This window comes from Cherax quadricarinatus, chromosome 1 (genome assembly GCF_038502225.1).
Source record: "Cherax quadricarinatus isolate ZL_2023a chromosome 1, ASM3850222v1, whole genome shotgun sequence".
NCBI lineage: Eukaryota > Metazoa > Arthropoda > Malacostraca > Decapoda > Parastacidae > Cherax > Cherax quadricarinatus.
Window position 1 is genome coordinate 71,665,851 of NC_091292.1, and position 20,000 is coordinate 71,685,850.

The window sequence follows — 20,000 nt, forward strand, 5'->3', positions numbered from 1 at the left end:
CGAGGCGGGGGGAGGTTAGTGAGCCACGAGGCGGGGGGAGGTTAGTGAACCACTAGGCGGGGGGAGGTTAGTGAACCACGAGGCGCGGGAGGTTAGTGAACCACGTGGCGGGGGGAGGTTAGTGAACCACGAGGCAGGGGGAGGTTAGTGAGCCACGAGGCGGGGTGAGGTTAGTGAGCCACGAGGCGGGGGGAGGTTAGTGAGCCGCGAGGCGGGGGGAGGTTAGTGAACCACGAGGAGGGGGGAGGTTAGCGAACCACGAGGCGGGGGGAGGTTAGTGAGCCACGAGGCGGGGGGAGGTTAGTGAACCACGAGGCGGGGGGAGGTTAGTGAGCCACGAGGCGGGGGGAGGTTAGTGAGCCACGAGGCGGGGGGAGGTTAGTGAGCCACGAGGCGGGGGGAGGTTAGTGAGCCACGAGGCGGGGGGAGGTTAGTGAGCCACGAGGCGGGGGGAGGTTAGTGAACCCCGCGGCGGGGGGAGGTTAGTGAACCACGAGGCGCGGGAGGTTAGTGAACCACGAGGCGGGGGGAGGTTAGTGAACCACGAGGCAGGGGGAGGTTAGTGAGCCACGAGGCGGGGGGAGGTTAGTGAGCCACGAGGCGGGGGGAGGTTAGTGAGCCGCGAGGCGGGGGGAGGTTAGTGAACCACGAGGAGGGGGGAGGTTAGTGAGCCACGAGGCGGGGGGAGGTTAGTGAGCCACGAGGCGGGGGGAGGTTAGTGAACCACGAGGCGGGGGGAGGTTAGTGAGCCACGAGGCGGGGGGAGGTTAGTGAGCCACGAGGCGGGGGGAGGTTAGTGAGCCGCGAGGCGGGGGGAGGTTAGTGAGCCACGAGGCGGGGGGAGGTTAGTGAGCCGCGAGGGGGGGGAGGATAGTGAACCACTGGGCAAGGATAGTGAACCACTTGTTGAACCTTGTAACTAGTATTAAGTTGGATTACATAATTCTTCGACAGCAGTAGTTCTTATACGAAACACAAGTGTACTTACTGGGAGTATGCACCACTCTCCTGGATGGACTGTCCTCGTCCGGTCTTCATTGTAGACAACTCACCTCCAGCCTCGACCCGGTCTACTCTGACTTGCTAATTCAGGGTGTCCCGTTTGGCTCAGTTTGGTGGACATTCAGAGGACGTCTATTAAACCACAAGACGGCCAGTTATCAGCAGAATTCCTTCTTGTTACACTGGATTTCTTGACTTTTGGTGAGAATTTGAGCTTGTGAGGCTGCCTACTTACTTGCTTTCTTGTTTTTTCCCCTCTTCTCTTGTTGCTTATTGTTTGGAAGGTTGTTTACGTGTGTGGTGTGTCCAGCAGCGGCTGCCATTGAAACATTGTCAAAATTTTAGTTCGTTATCAAGTTACCTTCAGTGACAGTTATTTCCGGTGACATTTATTTCTTGTGACAGTTATTTCCCGTGACAGTTATTTCCTGTGACAGTTATTTCCTTTGACAGTTATTTCCTGTGACAGTTATTTCCTTTGACAGTTATTTCCCGTGACAGTTATTTCCTGTGACAGATATTTACTGTGACAGTTATTTCCCGTGACAATTATTTCCCGTGACAGTTATTTCATGTGACAGTTATTTCCTGTGACAGTTATTTCCTAACAACGGTCCTCCAGTTAGAATTATATTTTTACTCTTCAATGTTTAATAAATATGTTTTTATACCGGTCGTTTCTGGCAGGAAAAGAGAGAAATGTGCTAAATATAAACCAAGTCAGTGCGAAATATTGGATAATTTAAGCACACGTGCAGCAGGTTGGTGTCTGGATTCACAAACGTGTTTCCATCACAGCTGCTGCTTCTGTATTCGACTGGTGGAGTCTGCTGTGTAGGGGAAACGTTTCGGAATGATGATACACAAGTGTTGGACACGTGTCTTGTTTATCCACTCGTCTGTACCTGTTATGTTCACATAGTGAAATATTATTCCGTTGTCATGATTGATATTCACGAGGGAGAGACAAACCCGCAGGGTTATCCAATGGCTGGAGATATGTAAGGTAATGAGGTTTGATCCAAGGAAGGGGAGGGCTAGCTTCAATTTTTTGCATGATGAGCCCTCGACGGTGTAGACGCGTCAGTCTTTAATGGAGTCAGTTCTAACTGGTCACCCGGAGTCTGGATTCTCCTTTTATATCACAATATTTACTCTCTTAGATTGATGCCCACCGGTCATTCACACAGGTGACTGACCAGTCAGCATCCTGATCCACGGAACTGGAGAAACTCTTCTCTTCTTCGGATCAAACCCTTTTTACCTTCCTTTCCCCAGGTGCTTTATGACTCTTGCGAGTTTAACGCTTCTCTCTGACTATAATCATCCACCATAACCTTAATTAACTACTGCATTTCCAATAAGCCTCAGTTGTGCAGTCTAATGGATGGAATAATTAATTGAATCCAAACGCTGAGGCGGCCAAATACACAGGCAAGAGCACAAGAACGAGGGAACATTGAGCAGACCTTCTGGTCCATGCTAGGCAGGTTCAACTCACACCCAACCACATTCATTTATTTTCCCGTCTGATCTCTACTTAAAGCTGTCCAGAGTTCTTGCCCTAGTGACGCTACCTAGGAATATTCCGCTCATACACATCTCTGTTTCAAAGCCATGCTTCCTATAATCCTTTCTAAATCTAAGTTTCTCCAGTTTGAATCCACTGCTGCTATTGTTGTCTCTTTTATTTATTTCTGTCTTCCATTTGTACACTTCAATAATACACTCCTAATTCTCTGTATCAATATTCGTGGTCACAGATTATTCAACATCTTACCAAAAAATATCAGAAACACTGCTTGGGACAAGTGTAGAAGTCTTCGAGAGGAAACCGGAAAAATATCTTAACCAAGTGGTAGATCATCTAAGCTGTGATGGGTATGTGGGGCTGCGGGCCACCAACAGAAACAGCCTGGCTGACCAGGCAAGCACCAGATGAGCCTGGCCCATGGTAGGGCTCCGGGAGTAGAAAAACTCTCTGAACTCATCAAAGGTAATGGATGGTAAAGAGTGCAAGTTCAGTGTCTGCAGCCTCCCTCCGCAGGAAACGTTTCTGACATACGGAATCAATTCTGTATTTTCAGGTGTATTTATGTCCGTTCTTTAATATGAGCATTATTATTATTATAATCAAAAGGAAGCGTTAAACCTACCAGGGTCATACAGTGCCGCTTAATATGAGCAGCATAATCTACACGAGATCTGGTTGAATTATAACCTTTAAACTACTATTATATACACTTCTTGATAGCAAGCCAAGAATTCTACCTTTGAATCCTTTCCCACATACTCTTTGACTAAGAACTACATTGTTTAGGTTATAACTCTCATAGTTATTTTCTTTCCTAGGATTAAACTCTCACACCTGTGTACACCGAACTGTATCTGACACTTCTCCGATGACACCATTAATATATCCAGGTCATCCTATAGCCTGCTAGTGTCCACATCCTGTTTTAGTGTCATCGGCAAACTCGTGTCACTGATTGTTCTTTCATCTACGTCGTTTATGTAGATTGTGAACGACAAGGGTTCCAGTATTATACTCTGTGGCACATCACTCCTAACAGATCCCTATTCTGATTTCTCCCCGTACCTCAGCCATGCCTTTATCCAGGAGATAATTTCCTCTATCTTTTGAGTCGCTACTTTCTTTATCAATGTCCTGTGTGGAATTCTGTCAAAGTCTATACAATATCTTAATCTTTACTTGGTCTACTGTCTCAAATACAGTAGCAAAGTGGTAAGGTAAATAAAGAACCTTTGTAAAAGCGTGCTGAGATATGTAAATCAAATTTTGTCTTTCAAGGTGGCTTCGAATTCCATTAGCAATTATTAATTCCATCAACTTTCCCAAAATGAAGTCAAGTTTATTGGTCTATAACTTGAAACTCTAGATGTATCTCCCGATTTATAAATAGATATCACATTTGCCATTTTTCACTTATCTGGTACTACAGCCATTTACCATCTCGATGTTTAAATTCCTCAGAGCCTGTTGATCAACAGTTTGAATCAGTGAGCAGTTAAATCTCGATGTTTAATTTCCTAATAGCCGTAACAGTACTAATCAACGGACAATAGAACACCACGTTGATGTTTAATTTCCTCGTAGTTTCAACAGTATTAACGACTCACGAAATCGTAATGACACGATTGCAAACAAACCATACCACGGGCGGGATTTGAACCAGCGGTCAGAGAGTCTCAAAACTCAAAATTAATCACTGGACAATAAAACACCGACAGTCAACTTCCTCGTAGCCTCAACATCACCTCAATGTTTAACTTCCTCGTAGCCTCAACCATTTTAATCAGTGGACAGTTCTGTAAACACACACTGAAACACTCCAAATGTTTTTCCGAGTACTATTTTCTCCCGACTCTCTCTCTCTCTCTACGCAGTAATATTTAAAACCAAGCCAGAATAACAAGCGTCGCTTGTGTTCACAATCATCAAAGCACATATATGCTGGAATTAAAAATGAGTTTGTACTCTGTGCCATGTGGCTCGCATCTAGATGTTTTTCAGTAGTAGTAATGTTAATAGTAGGAGTAGTGCTGCTAATGTTAGTGGTAATTGATGTATTAATACCAATAGTGCCGTGGTAGTTATTTAACTATTAATATTGGTAATTAAATTTGAAGTAGTAATTGAAGTTAAAATAAAAGTTTTTCTTTGTAGCAGGTGAAGTCATAGTAGTAGTAGTAGTAGTAGTAGTAGTAGTAGTAGTAGTAGTAGTAGTAGTAGTAGTAGTAGTAGTAGTAGTAGTAGTAGTAGCAGTAGTAGTAGGTGTTGTATTTACAGTACAATTAAATTATAATAACTATTAGTAGTTGCAATAACAGGAATACTAAGAATATTTGCATGTACAATTTTTAATTGTAACAATAGGGTCAAGTTGTAATATTAGTAATAATTGGTTATTAGTAATAACAATTATTACTGTAATGTTAATAAAAGTAACAGCTGTGGTAGTTATAATAGCAGGAACAGTTGCAGTAATGCTAATAAAGTTGCACAGAAGCAGCAGAAGTAGTGGGAGTAACAGTAGTAGTAACAGTAGTAGTAACAGTAGTAGTAGCAGCAGGACAAATAATAGCAGTCATCATCTTTATCCCAGTTCTCTCTGTGACCTCCTGTGTAGCTCAGCTGTTGCACATAGATTCTTTCGCAAGGATGAGGACACGAGAATGTTGTAGGGACACTACCGAGGACTCGAATTTGGAAATGTGCGGCGCAGTTCTTGGGAAGAAGCTGTGAGACAACACCCTGGACTCCTTGGGCAGCGAGATAAATGAAACCACCTGGGTCAATGAGATAGTGATGCATCAAGAAATGTTCATCCCAACCACAGAGATACTGGATGGCGAAGGTTGGGAGGAAGTACGATTCCCGAAGTCTAAGAGACAGTTCTTCCTTGCCTCATATAGGACAAGCCAAACCATCAGCCGGTAACAAATTCAGGTTGATCCACAGAGGACACCATGACACCTCGTAAGCTGCTGTAATTCACTTAGAGGAGATATGGCCTGAAGATATCAGTGTCCCCAAATCTGAAAGGGGAGTTTATTCTCACTCCCCAAAACAGAGACCCACGAAGTACTGCAGAAGGTGAACAACCTAGAATCACCACTTGTTCCCATAGAGCTAAAATCCATAGAGCGGGTGACAAAAGATGTACTAATGGGCTATCCACTAGACATGCCTCTCGATGCAATTCACAGTAACTAAAACATTTTGAAAGCTGAGCGGCTCCAAGACGAGGACAGGAACTTACCAATGAGGTAGGTCTTGGTCCAGCGTATGTAACCTCTTACAGCTCAATTGAATTAAGGCTACTGGGGGAAAATACCTGGTTAGGACGTACAATTCAGAACCTTTGAGGTGGTTTAGATGGCAGAGGTACATCCACCTCAGCGCCCGATGTCAGTTTAAGGAAGTATGCGGCATCCGCAGCTGAGCTTACCCGACCAAAGACTGCTTGGGTAAACTAAAGAGAGGTGAGACTACGAAACCTCGGTGTCCGAACTGCGGCAAGAAGCATCATGCCTAGAACCTGCACCCGGAGAGGCTGTGCAGTATGATGGTAGCATGGAAAACCTCATTTGTTCAGCATCCAACTTCAAGTAGAGCCTTTACCACTGAGCAGCAGCCTCACCCAGAGGCTACAGTATCACGGAACTCAGGACCACTTTCCCGGTCACAGCGAAAGAGGAAACCGAGGAACCATCAACGACAAAGTCACTTCTTCACTCAGCCGGCTCTGGACACTTCTCAAACTCCCACCCCACAACAGCAGCCAGCAGGCCCCATGCTACAGGAAGAGTGCTCTAAAGGAGAATGTAGAATATAACTTTGGTATACGTGTGTCCAGCATTAGCAATAATATTAGGAGAGAAGTAAATAATGAAAATGAGTGTTATAGGAATGTAAACATGAGCATAGATAAGTATGTTTATGAAGCAATTTGCAATGGGAACTGATGTTGTAGTGGCCAGACTAAGGCTTGGTTACAAGTAATTCTGGCAGTTTGGGAGACACACAGATGATGATCAAACCAAATGCAAATTATGTGGACAGGCATATGGTCACTGTCTTGAACACTATATGCATTATTGTCCACTTATTGAGGAATACAAAGATAGACAGTATAACAACCTATCTGACATGTCAAGATATCTTATTAATAAAAATAGGATACCAGATATACTAAGCAAATTTCCTAAATTTGTTTGTAACAGATAAGTGAACTATAGATATAAATCTAAATGTACTCCTGTTAACCCTTTTGGGGCGTAGTTCCTAGGTCTTTTGTGTATCCATATACTCTTGCGCTACCGTCAACAGAATGGCTATGGGGTGCACAATAAACTAGCCACTTCGGTGGCAAAATCTAATCTAAATCTGCTGCAGGAACTGACTGCAGTCAACGCGTCTACCCTAACACCACAACAGTCATCAGTAAAGAGCCCTGAAGCCCAAAGGAACAGAGCAAGCCATGCCGGATTACCCCTGAGCCATCAAATGATGCCGACAATCACGTCCTTCACTGAAGTTATATGCCGCCTGATGAACTCGATAGAAAACAGAGATATTCAGAACTATTGTGAGGATCTTGAATATATGCATGATGAATAAAACAGAGTCTATGCATTTATTTGTAAATACATTCGACCACCCAATACATGGCCTAGAGTGAGCTGAAGCCTGATGGCTTCAGCTTACTGTAGTACAAAAAATATTTTGTTGTGAAACACACAGGGAGTACAGCAAGACCTTGATTACGGCCACAGAACAGCTGAATTAGATCGACACTATTCCACAGGTTAAGACGCCTTAGCTACCAACCTCAGATTTTCAAAGACATCTTCAGGATCTTCAGACTGGTCATCCTTAGGATTAAGACCCATGTCAGGACACAGATCCTGACGAATCAATAAAAAGGTAGTAGTAGTGTTGTTAGTAGTCATACTAGTAGTAGCAGTGGTATATACAGTTGTTGCACAAGCAGCAAGTAATTCAAGAATCATGAGAGGCTGGAAGGGTACATGAGTGGGTGTGAGTTAAACCTGCCTAGCATGGATATTACGAACACAGGTGTATTATGGCCTGCTCACCTTGTCGTAATGCGATAACCAATAGTGGAGTAAGCAAAAGACAGCAGAGGTTATATGACTTGCATTTCCTTCAACTGAGAAGCAAGCTGGTAAAGTATGTACAATGATGTAAGAGCAAACATACAACATGGTGCTCAAAAGAGGCAAAATGCAAGCACCAGACACTGTGAGCGACCAGCAGCCCAGACAAGTCTGCCAAAACTCTTGTCACAAGTGAAACACATTGCTTCACAGCTCTGGCGGGCTTTCCTGTGACTGGCCGATTAACCACAGTACTGGTATGACGACGGGGCCCCTATTAGATCGTTAAATCCTTAGCACCTGGTTCACTGGTCGGGAGGCAGCCTATTTGGGAGTGACATACGCTGAATAAATTGTAACATACTCGTAACATAACACAATGGGCCAGTAGGCCTACTGCAGCGTTCCTTTGTTCTAATGTTTTTTTATGTGATGAATGGTTTAGAAAACCGACAAGTTGAAGAATTGAAACACTTTTGCAACATATGGGAATCTTTATTGAAGAAACGTTTCGCCACACAGTGGCTTCATCAGTCCAATACAAAGTAGAAATGGGTAAGGAGAGTAGAAGTTGCATAAGTGTCTCAATTCTTCAACTTGTCGGTTTTCTAAACCATTCATCACATCTGTCAGACACTGCAACATCATGAGATCTTGGTACAAAGACTTCAACGCTTGCCCAACCTTTGGACGACGACCTACTTACACTAGTGGCAGGTCCCACTGTGATCCCGCCTCCTCCTGCTTCAACTCATCTCACCGCAGTATATAAGCCACCTCTCTGAACCTATGTTATAACAATGGTTATAAATGACCATAATTTTTAAAGGGGTGGACCGGTAAGCCAGCGGAAGGCCTCGGTCAGATGACCAAAAGCTCCAAAGGCGGGTCATCATCTGACTAAGACCCGCGTCAGGAAACATTTGTCCTGTTTCCTGACGAACCTTACCTAACCTAACCTATGCTGCATTTCCTACAAGAGTGATGGACTGAACACATCGATTCCAGGTTGAGGGACTGATTACCTCAAACTTCTACTCTCCTTACCCATTTCTACTTTGTATTGGACTGATGAAGCCACTGTGTGGCGAAACGTTTCTTCAATAAAGATTCCCATGTGTTGCATAAGTGTCTCAATTCTTCAATGTTTTTTTATGTTCATACATAATAATTATACTTACAATAGGCTAACAGTGCAATGCTTACGGACACATTTTTTCCATACAGCAACTGATTTAGCAGTAATACAGCAATAACAATGAATGGAGTAATAGTAGAAGATATAACAGTTGCAATATTAGTAGTTTTAATAGTATAATGGAGTAGTAGTAATAATAGTATTAGTAGTAGTGGTATCGGTTGAAGCACTAGTGGCAAGGTTTACCTTGAGAGCCTGGACGTCCATTCTGGAATTGGAGAATTATACAAGATTATCGAAGGCTGTGATAGAGTACCATAAATTATCATAAATTATCAGAATGTGTCGTTTATTATCAGCGGCTACTGTGGTTGACATCAACCGCTGATTGCCAAAAATACCGTTAATTACCAGAGGCTATCGTTACCAGAGTCTACCGTTATTAGAAATTATCGTTGATTACCAGAGGCCACCTTTATCAAAGCCTACCATTGATTACCAGAGACTGCCGTTATAACAGGCTACCGTTATCAGAGGCAATAACTGATTACCAAATGCTACCTTTATCAGAGGCTACCGTTGATCACCAGAGGTTGCCGTTACCAGAGGCTACCACTGATCAACAGAGGCTACCGTTACTTGAGGGTGCCGTTGATCACCAGAGGCTACTTTTACCAGAAACTACTGTTATCAGAGGTCATAGCTGATTACCAAATGCTACCGTTATCAGAGGCTACCACTGATCACCGGAGGCAACTGTTACCAGACGCTACCGATGATCACCAGAGGTTACCGGTACAAGAGGCTACCGTTACCAGAGGCTACCGTTGATCACCAGAGACCACCGTTGATCACCAGAGGTTACCGTTGATCACAGGAGGCTACCGTTGATTACTAGAGGCTACCGGTACCAGAGGCTACCGTTACCAGAGGCTACCGTTACCAGAAGCTACCGTTCCCAGAGGCTACCGTTGTTCACAAGAGGCTACCGTTATTAGAGGCTACCTTTGATCACCAGAGGTTATCGATACAAAAGGCTACCGTTGATCACCAGAGGCTACGTTTCCAGAGTCTACCGTTGTTCACATGAGGCTTCCGATACCAGAGACTACTGTTGTTCACAAGAGGCTAACGTTACTAGAGGCTACCGTTGATCACCAGAGGCTACCGTTACTAAAGGGTGCCGTTGATCACCAGAGGCTACCGTTACTAGAGGGTGCCGTTGATCACCAGAGGCTACCTTTACCAGAAACTACTGTTATCAGAGGTTATAGCTGATTACCAAATGCTACCGTTACCGTTGATCACCAGAGGGCATCACTGATCGGGATCAAATCCATACTGTGGCTATAGTTGTTGATGCTCAGCCGAGATAACGATCCGTCAGTTGATGCTTCCATCCCCTGGTCTTTCATTATTAAAGCAATATTCACGAGGAAGCGGTAAGACTGTAGGGGTCGTACAGCCCCTGATGACTGGGAGGTAATCTGGTTTAATCCGAATAAGAGAAAGGTGGCTTAACTTCATTGGATCAAGAGCCCTTTAATAACAAGATATAAATGGCTTGTCTCTCTGCCAGACAGAGAGACAGGCAACTACACTTACCATCAGACTGTAGGGGTAATGAGCTGCTGCTAGACTGACTGACTATTAAGGTGATCGTTACATTGTCAGTTGAGCAGAAACATTGTCAGAGTTAGCGTCAGGTCGCCAGCCAGTCAGCAAGTCTGTTAAAATGGCTGTCAGGTTGTCAATATGGCTGTCAGGCTGTCAATAATACAGAGCAGATTTTTTAACAAGCCAAGGCTGGCTAAGGGAATAGATCTTTATCACGTTATTGTTCCAATGTAAAATTGTTCAGGTGTTCAATACATTATTTTTTTTTGTACCACACCTGTGTGTATTACGCCTTTACAACCAGTCAGGTGGAAGGGGTGTTGACAAAATAAAATACTGTGTATAATTTAGCAAGCAGAATACTCTCAAGTTTCAGTCATAATTCTGGTTGGTTTTGAGCGAACGTTCTCAAGCACCTCACCCATAACACAACGTCTTGGTTGTTCGGTTAATGGAGCTTAAAACCTTTCGACTACACTAGGGCCATTAACGCTGCATCTAATCTTTTCAATAATCTACACAATCTTTCGTAAATCTACATAATCTTTTCATAAATTTTCATCTTTTTACTTATAAATTATTTGTAAGGTTGTATACTGTGTCACCATTTATTTCCTGAAGGAAAGACGGACACAGACATCTAACCTATCTTCCCATCTTGCAGTCTGTCTGTCTATCTTTTAGTTTGTATGTGAGTTTATGTCTGCCTGTCCCTCCTTTGTGCTATTGTTGCTTTTCTAATCCTTACATCACTTTCACTACAATATATTTCTGTTTCCACTGATATCAAAGCCTAGCAATAGCCGTATTTATTAGAACTAATTTAAAAATGTACACTTTTAGTGTTTACCAACATAAATATAGGGTAGTGAACGAAGCTGGAGGCTTCAGTGAGCCAGAGCTTCCATGCAGTTACTAGACTTAGTGTTGTGAGAGCATGTTGATAATGCGAGGCAGTCGTGGAGTGAAAGATGGTAGCAGGAACAATGACACTGAGAAAGGAACAGCCAGAAATCTGTTTATGACTGATCGTCTTGTGGTTTTATTTAAGTTGTCTTCTGGATGTTTACGATACTGAGGTGGCCCGGTGGCCTGGTGGCTAAAGCTCCCGCTTCACACACGGAGGGTCCGGGTTCGATTCCCGGTGGGTGGAAACGTTTCGACACGTTTCCTTACACCTGTTGTCCTGTTCACCTAGCAGCAAATAGGTACCTGGGTGTTAGTCGACTGGTGTGGGTCGCATCCTGGGGGACAAGATTAAGGACCCCAATGGAAATAAGTTAGACAGTCCTCGATGACGCACTGACTTTCTTGGGTTATCCTGGGTGGCTAACCCTCCGGGGTTAAAAATCCGAACGAAATCTTATCTTAAAGTGGAATGACAAGTTGAAGGAGACCGCTGAGGGTGAGTCGCCTTGCATGGGTCTCTACACTGGAGACTGGAAGTGGACAGGCCATCCAATACAGTGGTGCATACTCAAACTAACAACCAAACAAAGACAACGACCACACAAAGAAAGCAGTATATTAACTAGCTTCTCAAAAACAAAGTGACAGCCACAAGTGGGCAAGAAAATATGAAAGTAAATATTCTTCAGAAAGTAACAACCACACAAAATCAAGAAAACAAACAGGTAAACATTCTCGAGAACGCAACGTGACAACCCTACAAATACAGCAAACACAAACAAGAAAATTTCCCACGACACAGTGACTATCTTCACTCGAGGCTGCAGCTATACTCGTCTGCCTCCACTAATCCATCTCACCCTCCCTATAAACCTGTCAGGTGTACTGTATATCCTCGGTAGTGTATATCGTACCTTACCTCTCCTAGTAGGAAGTTGTTAGAGAGAGAGAGAGAGAGAGAGAGAGAGATGGCAATATTATTAGAACACTAGCCTGATTATTGGGTCATGAAGGACGAAGATAATATCAGCTAGATGTATTTTGGTCCCTGCCTGATCCGAGTAATGTATCCCCGTGTTGCATACGATCAGTCCCCTGTACCTCACTGCACCCGACTGATTGCAACAGTGCAGAGTGCGGCACTGAAGATCTGCCATGAATTAAAAGAGGCACTCACAAGTCATAATATAAAAATTGATATCCCAATTACTCAAAAAAAATGGAAAATTAGGACATGCAATTTAAATCCAATTCAAACTTTTTATTAAGAAACTCCAACTTTGAAGCTAAGATGAAGAGGCTCAAATAGACCTGTACCAGAAAAATAGTAAAGTATGTCCTCATTAAATTTAAAAACTCCCTAAAAACACATTTTTTTCAGTTGCAGTTTTTCATTTGTTTTCTACTTTAAGTTTTCTACAATCCTATAAGAAAAATATTTTATATACTTTTAAGAAAAGTCATTTTATCAAACTTGCTTTAAGAACTGTCAAGCTGACGCCCCAGACTTCCCAAACATAATACAAAAATACTTCCGTTTATGGTACAGTAGTGCTTAGAGTTTGAAGCCGATCAGAAGAGGCATTCTTTTTATGTTGAATATTAATGTCATTATGTTTTCAATAAAACTGGAAAATTGGAACTTATGGTAGACAATAATACATGAACCTTGTGTTCAGGAAGCCACACCAGCGGTGAAAAATCTAAAGCCAATCGGAAGAGGCATTCCACAGTTATGACACGGATTCCTATGATATATTTTTTTTAATTTGTAGCGGCCAGGTACTATCCTGCCCTAGGATGCATTCGCCATTAAATTTTGAAGCCGTTCAAAAGAGGTACACTGAAATATATTTTGCCTGATTTAATTAACGGGAGTAAATATTTCGGATATTTCCTTCGGGAAAACGTAATAACAGATACTTGTAATCGTGTTCCACACAAGAAGACTAAGAGAGGAGTATGAGGATTAAGACAGGACTAAAAAGACTAAGGCAGGAGTATGAACAGAATAAGGTGATAGTTATTCAAACTCTTTAAGAAGCGGCACAAAGAGTATCTTGAACAAAGGTAAAAACTACTGATTACGGGAAATTAAAACCATGAGGAGAAGCGCGATTACCAGACGGAGGATCGAGCCTTCACTTCTTCCTGTGCTAAGTGAGCTATTTCAGTTAAAATAAAATCAGTGAAGTAGAGAAAGGTAAATGAAACAAAGAGGACCAGAAAAGTTAAGAGATTTACTCATGTGGAAACTGATGGTAAATTTGATCGCTATGAAAAGATATATGTAAAACAAACTTTTACTGAACTGATTACATCGACTCAAGGCTGAGGGACTGATTACCTCAAACTTTCCCTATTCTTCACCATTCTTTTTTGTATGGACTGATGAAGCCACTGTGTTGCGAAACGTTTCCTCATTAAAGATACAGAAATGTTGCACATGTGTCTAATTTATCAATTTGTCGGTTCTCTGAACCATTCATCTACATAACTAAAGTAACTGGATTCAACAAGAAGACTAAAGATCGCATAATATACCCAAATATTCCTCCAGCAATAAGGTCTGTTCCACACTCTGAAGATATTCCTGTACCTGTGCCACCTGAGACATGGCAAATTTCATCAGAATCTGATACCAGTGATTCTAAGAAGATAGAAGTAGACTATGAACCACCAACAAATGACGATCCCAAACCCTTCAACCAAGCTGAGTTCAATGACTTGGTGAGAGACCTTCTGAAAGAAAGTGTACAGTTACTTGGCTCTAGACTAAAGGAGCACAGGGTTCTAGCTCCTGGAACAACATTCACTTGGTACCGTCATCGAGAAGCGGAATTCACTCAGTTCTTTGACAAAAAGGAATCTTTAGTTTTCTGTTCAAATATTTCTGGCCTTATTGAACACATGAGGATGTCATAAAAAGCAGATGAATGGAGACTCTTCATTGATTTTTCTCAAAGAAGTTTAAAGGCTGTACTTCTCTACCTTCGCAACACAGCTGCATCAGTGCCAGTTGGCCATAGTGTCCAAATATGAGAAACTTACGCAAATATGCAGACACTAATATCTGCAATTAAGTACTAGAATCACAATTTTCTCATTTGTGGTGATTTAAAACTTATTGCTCTCCTACTAGGTCTTCAAGGCGGATACACCAAGTATCCCTGTTTCTGTCTTTGGGATAGTAGAGCAGACAACCAGCACTATGAACAAAAAGACTGGCCACCAAGAATCAGCTTCTTACCCGGAAATCACAACGTGAAAACTGTGGCACTAGTTGACCCCAAGAAAATTCTGCTGCCACAACTCCACATCAAATTAGGGCTTATGAAAAATTTTATGAAGGCCTTGAACAAGAATGGAACTGCTTTCAAGTACCTGGAGTCAAAGTTTCCTCGTACAAGTGAAAGCAAGCTAAAGGCAGGAATCTTTGTTGGCCCTCAGATTCGGGAATTGATGAAGGACAAGCATTTTGATGAAGCATTAGCAGGTGTCGAGGTGAATGCCGGGTTTTCATTCAAGCAGATTGTCCACAACTTCCTGAGAAACAGGCGCTCCCCCGAATATGAAAAAATGATCCAAGACCTGATTTCAAGTTTCCAACAACTTGGGTCTAGAATGAGTGTAAAGATGCACTTTATGCACTCACATCTTGACTGTTTTCCCAACAATTGTGGGAACTACAGATAGGAACAAGGAGAGCGGTTCCGTCAGGATATTTGCACCATGGAAACTCGATACCAGAGCAAATGGAATGTCAGCATGATGGCGGATTACTGCTGGTCATTGAAACGTAATGGTCTCGATGCACAGCAGAAGCGAAAATCAAAGTGGTCCTCCTTCCTTTGATTCAATATGTAGGCTAACCATTAGGAGCATATTTTTTTTACTAAAATCATATGATTTGATTTATGTTGATTTGGAATTCATATGTTCTTAAAACTAACAGAATGTGCTTTTCCACGATTACTTGCCGAATTTTAATAAATTAACAATTTATTAAAAATTCACATTTTTATTATCATTAATTTGTATTTTATTCAAAATCCTTACGTGATAGAGCAAAATGGTTTAGATATTTACTATCAGCAGCCCAAGAATATGTAAGATCGCAACCATGAATAAAAATAAAAATTAAAAATATTCCAAACGCAGACCAGTGTAATGTGAGAAATCACTAAAACGCTTGGAATTTCACCTTTTTTTTTAATGTGGGTATTTTCCATACAGTAACTTATAAAATAAAAAGAAAAGACAACTTAATGTCTATGTCGTCCCAGTAAAAGTGTGTTCATCGACTTGTATTTTTTCTACAGAAATGAAGAATGAAAGGTCAGAATTCCGTGACTGCAACAATTCACCAAAAATCCGCATTTAGGAGAGGAACCTTATGACGACGTTTCGGTCCCTCATGAACCACTGTTAAATCACAGCCATTATTGTTACTACTATTACTGCTGCTGCTACTTCTGCTACTGCTACAACTACTACTACTACCACTTCTACAACTACTACTACTACTACTACTACTACTACTACTACTACTACTACTACTACTACTACTACTACCTTCTTTCCCAGCCTCCTTTCGTACTGCCTTCGCGTCTTCACTTTTCTCACTCCAGTTGTAACACTTGACGATGGATCAGGAAAGATCGAAACACTACCATAAGATTCGTCTCCCAGTTGCAGGTTCTTGGGTAAAATACCTCATTATCGTCGGTAGTACATCATCTTAAAGGCACCACACGGATAAGATGAGCGGGAAGAAGCAGCACAGCTGGAGCTTGTCTACATCTTGGGTGAAGCAGACAGAAATCAGATGCGAGAAACTAAATGGAGCCAGCAACCTCCCGGCCTCGTACCTCGACTACCTGCTGGAGGTGAGGAGGGACAGAAAGCAGGGTAGACTAGAGTTAATGAGACGGAGAAAAAGTTGTATTGTGTAGCGTGCAGCGGGACAGAGATGAACGGAAGCTGTGGCAGCTGGCGAGGTTGCGGAGTGATCAAGACAACCAAGCTAGCAGAGTGATCAAGACAACCAAGCTACACACGCACAGCAGATTTATCAAGACAAACAAAACACTCACCCCCACACGCGCACATTAATATCTACTAAAAATAGGAGAAATAATACCAAACACAAAGGGAGTTAATAGTTAACAAAGAAGTGTAGAGTGGTAAATTTGAGAGTTAAAATTTGTAGAAAACATCAAAACGAAGGGTATAATACAAGGACTAAGAATAACTATGCAAGGATAAGAAAGGAAGCAGCAAAACACTGCACAAACTACAGTATACAGCAGCAAAATACAAAATGGAACACAAACTGATGTACGGTCACATAAAGCTGACAGTAAAACAATAAGAAAGAAACAAGAAGAAAGAAGAGACTGGATTACAATAGGATGAAAAGGAGGAATACAAAGAGTGAGAAGAAATTTTTTGAATATTTTCCAAGAGGAATGTTGGAGAACATCAGGAAGACGAATGATGGAGAATATCAAGAAGAGGAATGATGAATAAAATGAGGAAGAAGGAAGAAAGGCGTGAATAGCAGATACTAGATAAAGTTAAATCAACGCAGGAGAAAGTGAAGAGTCTCCTTAAAGAATTAAATATGACAAAAGCAATGGGACTGTACTGAATATCACCTTGGGTCTTGAGAGTTGAGAGAAGCAGCGGAAGACTTGTGTGGCCTCGTAGCAAAATTTGCAAATAAATAGAAATAGGTTAACGGACAGACATTTGAAAAACAGACAATGTTCAGTTCAATTCAAGCTTATTTCTACACGATATATTTTTTACATGGTTATGCAAAACAAAACCATGATTTTTCTGCACGTATTCAAGTGCTTTTAACATAAATAAAAGAAAGCTGACAAAATATCTGCACCTACAAACTTTGTCTATGTATGAGTGTAACTAATACCTTATTTCGCATCCTTTGGCTCTAGTGATATAAAATAAGTTCACTGAATCCCATCTCTCGTGTACAAACCTCTGCACTTTCTCAAGTGTATGTATATAATTTAGCAAGGTCTTACATGTGTGGCAGTATCTGTCGCACAACTAGTCTCGGTAATTCATGAGAGAAGGAAAATTCTGGTAGTGTGTTTATCCTGGCAACACGGAGTAAGGGATGCCCTGATACCCCGGACCCATGGGCGAGAGCTTCCCTGGCTGCATGGAGGTAGGGAAACCTGATCCTGATACCACGACCCCACGGGGAAGAGGGCCTGATATCTGAAACTGAATGAGGAATGGAGGCCCTGATATCCCAGCCCCACGGGTGATGGGGGAGGGGAAAGTGGTTCCCCTCACCACAACGATCAAGATTTTAAGACAAGAACAAAATTTTCTCAACTGTTATTGTAGATTCTGCAGCATGTAAAGCAGAGTGAGGGAGGTTGGTAGAAAGCTGTTTATAAAGTGGAGCGAGACTGGTGTTTACAGAATGGAGGGAGACTGGTGTTTACAGAGTGGAGGGAGACTGGTGTTAACAGAGTGGAGGAAGGCTGGTGTTACAGAATGGAGGGAGATTGGTGTTTACAGAGTGGAGGGAGACTGGTATTTACAGAGTGGAGGGAGACTGGCGTTTACAGAGTGGAGGGAGACTGGTGTTTACAGAGTGGAGGGAGACTGGCGTTTACAGAGTGGAGGGAGACTGGTGTTTACAGAATGGAGGAAGACTGGTGTTTACAGAATGGAGGAAGACTGGCGTTTGCAGAGTGGAGGGAGACTGATGTTTATAGAGTGGAGGGAGACTGGTGTTTACAAAGTGGAGGGAGGCTCGTGTTTAAAGAATGGAGGGAGACTGGTGTTTACAGAGTGGAGGGAGACTGGTGTTTATAGAGTGGAGGGAGACTGGTGTTTACAGAGTGGAGGGAGACTGGTGTTTACAGAATGGAGGAAGGCTGGTGTTTACAGAGTGGAGGGAGACTGGTGTTTACAGAATGGAGGAAGACTGGTGTTTGCAGAGTGGAGGGAGACTGGTGTTTATAGAGTGGAGGAAGACTGATGTTTACAGAGTGGAGGGAGGCTGGTGTTTACAGAGTGGAGGGAGACTGGTGTTTACAGAATGGAGGAAGACTGGTGTTTACAGAGTGGAGGGAGACTGATGTTTACAGAGTGGAGGGAGACTGGTGATTACAGAGTGGAGGGAGGCTGGTGTTTACAGAGTGGAGGGAGACTGGTGTTTACAGAGTGGAGGGAGGCTGGTGTTTACAGAGTGGAGGGAGACTGGTGTTTACAGAGTGGAGGGAGGCTGGTGTTTACAGAGTGGAGCGAGACTGGTGTTTACAGAGTGGAGCGAGACTGGTGTTTACAGAGTGGAGGGAGATTTGTGTTTACAGAGTGGAGGGAGGCTGGTGTTTACAGAGTGGAGCGAGACTGGTGTTTACAGAGTGGAGCGAGACTGGTGTTTACAGAGTGGAGGGAGATTTGTGTTTACAGAGTGGAGGGAGGCTGGTGTTTACAGAGTGGAGGGAGGCTGGTGTTTACAGAGTGGAGGGAGACTGGTGTTTACAGAGTGGAGCGAGACTGGTGTTTATAGTGGAGCGAGACTGGTGTTTACAGAGTGGAGGGAGGCTGGTGTTTACAGAGTGGAGGGAGGCTGGTGTTTACAGAGTGGAGGGAGGCTGGCGTTTACAGAGTGGAGCGAGACTGGTGTTTACAGAGTGGAGCGAGGCTGGTGTTTACAGAGTGGAGGGAGGCTGGTGTTTACAGAGTGGAGGGAGGCTGGTGTTTACAGAGTGGAGGGAGGCTGGTGTTTACAGAGTGGAGGGAGGCTGGTGTTTACAGAGTGGAGCGAGGCTGGTGTTTGCAGAGTGGATGGAGACTGGTGTTTACAGAGTGGAGCGAGGCTGGTGTTTACAGAGTGGAGCGAGGCTGGTGTTTACAGAGTGGAGCGAGGCTGGTGTTTACAGAGTGGAGCGAGGCTGGTGTTTACAGAGTGGAGCGAGGCTGGTGTTTTTCAGAGTGGAGGGAGACTGGTATTTACAGAGTGGAGCGAGGCTGGTGTTTACAAAAGTTGTAATAACACCGACCAAGAGGGGCGCTGCGATCATCTCACCAGAAATACATACAGCACAAGAGTTGCAACACACAGCATCACTGGTGAAGAGAACTATCTGCAGACGGAGAGTCAAGCCTCCACCACTCCCTGAGCTGAATGTTCCACACGGATTTAGACTTCATGACTTTCAGTACAATTCATTTCGGTCTCTTCACCACCTGACTCCCACACCGAGACACTGATTACTCTAGATTCTTCAACCTTCAAGCGTTTCGTAATCGAAATAATGGTGGGACTCGAATATCATTTTAGTATGTTATAGTTTGGTCCTTTCTAAAACTATTTTACTCCTGTGACTCTTGGCGAAACTTTCATATATATATATATATATATATATATATATATATATTTTTTTTTTATGAATTTTTAAATGTGAGTTATAACACGCGTCGTTCCTACTTCCGAGCGATGGGGAACCACCCTCTCCTAAGTCAAGAACTACACTGCTTCGCATCTTAACTCCTCACTTCCCTTGGGAAGGAGTTAGGCCTCCCTGATTGGTTACTTGACGATGGTGAAGAGTTTCCATTTTGGGAAGAGGCAAAGTCAACACTTTGAAGTGCCCTGATTGGGCTCTGGAGCCTTCCCAATGTGGACCCCCAAACG

General features: G+C 43.0%; 1 protein-coding gene across 6 annotated transcripts in view; it reads right to left on the reverse strand.

The window, feature by feature from the left end:
- LOC128688563 (octopamine receptor beta-2R-like) overlaps positions 1-20,000 on the reverse strand; it is a 1,632,995-nt gene that overhangs the window by 689,742 nt on the left and 923,253 nt on the right. For all 6 annotated transcript variants that reach the window (XM_070082740.1, XM_070082747.1, XM_053776437.2 and 3 more), the window contains one exon: positions 9,032-9,053. The gene's annotated coding sequence lies outside the window, so the exon portion shown is untranslated. The remainder of the gene's footprint in view (positions 1-9,031; positions 9,054-20,000) is intronic.